Source organism: Mus musculus, chromosome 8 (assembly GCF_000001635.26).
Source record: "Mus musculus strain C57BL/6J chromosome 8, GRCm38.p6 C57BL/6J".
NCBI lineage: Eukaryota > Metazoa > Chordata > Mammalia > Rodentia > Muridae > Mus > Mus musculus.
This window is the reverse complement of record NC_000074.6, coordinates 46,253,970-46,256,683: the sequence shown is the minus strand read 5'-3', so window position 1 is coordinate 46,256,683 and position 2,714 is coordinate 46,253,970. Positions and strand designations below refer to the sequence as shown.

General features: G+C 46.6%; 1 pseudogene; it reads left to right on the top strand.

Annotated features, from left to right (window-relative positions):
- Positions 988 to 2,198, top strand: Gm10313 (predicted pseudogene 10313; annotated as a pseudogene).

The following is a 2,714-nucleotide window of genomic DNA, read 5'->3' as shown; positions in this document are numbered from 1 at the left end:
TTGCATAATTAATACATCATGAGATGAATGAATTAATTAAAGCCCAGAAACCTTAACTTTATGTATGTGTATATCTTCCAGTGAGAATAAACACCTGATCACCATCACACTTCAACGCTATTAGCCATAATTTTTATTACCCTTTAAAATACAGTGTATAGCTGGGCATGGTGGCATACACCTTTAATCCCAGCACTCAGGAGGCAGAGGCAGGTGGATTTCTGAGTTCGAGGCCAGCCTGGTCTACAAAGTGAGTTCCAGGACAGCCAGGGCTATACAGAGAAACCCTGTCTTGAAAAACCAAACCAAACCAACCAACCAACCAAACAAAAAAACAAAAAAACCAATGTATTATAAAATATTAGCTTTACAGCCATGTTCCCACCATGTTTTCTATCTTGCCAGGCATTAGGTATATGTTTGTAAATCCTCCGAAAAGTGTAGATGACAATGCCTGCCTCTGCCACCCCAGAGATCAGTATTAGACTGTCATTGCTAAAATAAATAAAATAAAATAAAATAAAATAAAATAAAATAAAATAAAATAAAATACAGGCACCTGTGAGTTGTGACTACTTTAGGCATCAAATGACCTTTTCACAGGGGTCACCTGAGACCATCAGAAAACAGGTATTTACATTACTGTTCATAACAGTAGCAAAATTATAGTTATGAAGTAGCAATGAAAATAATTTTATGGTGGGCCGCCACAACATGAGCTGTGTTAGTGGGTCACAGCATTAGGAAGGTTGAGAACCATTGGTCTAACGCCAGAAATGATAATGAACTCTTCTTATGGTTTGAATTTGAAATGCCCCCAACCCCACCCCACAGCTTTGAGTGCTTGTTCTTAGCTGGAAGAGCTATGGATGAGTGGGATGGAGCCTTCAGGAGGCCTTGCTGTGGAAGTGGATCACTAGAAAGCAAGCCATGGCTCTCTGCTCCTCCCTGTTCCAGAGACAGCCGCATCTTCTTGTGCAGTGCCAGCCTCGTCCCGTACACAAAATGGTGAAGGTCGGTGTGAACAGATTTGGCTGTATTGGGCACCTGGTCACCAGGGCTGCCATCTGCTCTCCACATGGCAAAGTGGAGATTGTTGCCATCAACGACCCCTTCATTGACCTCAACTACATGGTCTACATGTTCCAGTATGACTCCACCCACGGCAAATTCAATGGCACAGTCAAGGCCGAGAATGGGAAACTTGTCATCAATGGGAAGCCCATCACCATCTTCCAGGATGGAGACCCCGCTAACATCAAATGGGTTGATGTCGGTGCTGAGTATGTCGTGGAGTCTACTGGTGTCTTCACCACCATGGAGAAGGCCGGGGCCCACTTGAAGGGTGGAGCCAAAAAGATCATCATCTCCACCCCTTCTGCCGATGCCCCAATGTTTGTGATGGGTGTGAACCATGAGAAATATGACAACTCACTCAAGATTGTCAGCAATGCATCCTGCACCACCAACTGCTTAGCCCCCCTGGCCAAGGTCATCCATGACAACTTTGCCATCATGGAAGGGCTCATGACCACAGTCCATGCCATCACTGCCACTCAGAAGACTGTGGATGGCCCCTTTGGAAAGCTGTGGTGTGATGGCCGTGGGGCTGCCCAGAACATCATCCCTGCATCCACTGGTGCTGCCAAGGCTGTGGGCAAGGTCATCCCAGAGCTGAACGGGAAGCTCACTGGCATGGCCTTCCGTGTTCCTACCCCCAATGTGTCCATCGTGGATCTGACATTTGGCCTGGAGAAACCTGCCAAGTATGATGACATCAAGAAGGTGGTGAAGCAGGCATCTGAGGGCCCACTGAAGGGCATCTTAGGCTACACTGAGGACCAGGTTGTCTCCTGCGACTTCAACAGCAACTCCCACTCCTTCGATGCCAGGGCTGGCATTGCTCTCAATGACAACTTTGTCAAGCTCATTTCCTGGTATGACAATGAATCCGGCTACAGTAACAGGGTGGTGGACCTCATGGCCTACATGGCCTCCAAGGAGTAAGAAACCCTGGACCACCCACCCCAGCAAGGACACTGAGAGCAAGAGAGAGGCCCTGAGGAGTCCCTATCCCAACTTGGCCCCCAACACTGAGCATCTCCCTCACAATTTCCATCCCAGACCCCCATAATAACAGGAGGGGCCTAGGGAGCCCTCCCTACTCTCTTGAATACCATCAATAAAGTTTGCTGCACTCCAAAAAAAGAAAAAAGGAAAAGAAAGCAAGCCATGAGGGTTACGGTCAGGCCATCAGCCCTCTGAACTCTGTGTTCGCTGGTCTCCTGTGGTATAAGGAGGCTCCACCATAAGCTTCTTCCCCAATCATGGACTCAGCCATATGTTCTCCACTATGTTGGACCAAGACCTTCAGAACTCATGAGCCAAAATAACTCTTTTCTCCCATATGCCATTTCTATGAGATAATGATAATGCAAAAGTGATTTTCACTGAAAACATGTTCTGTTCTGGGTTCAGTGGTTGGAGCTCAAAGATACACATCTATTTAATAAAAGAGAGTAACTTGAAATTCCTGTGTAATCTGGATTAGCTGGCCACTAATGGGGGTTCTGCTTTGGTGGATAACTGGGTTCCCTCCCACCATTCAGAAAACACTGGGTTAAAGGGATTCAGAACTGCTTTTACCCAGTTTGTTATTCTGAGTGGAATGAGATGGAGCCTCGACCTAGTTTTAATTTGTGTTTCTCTGCCGG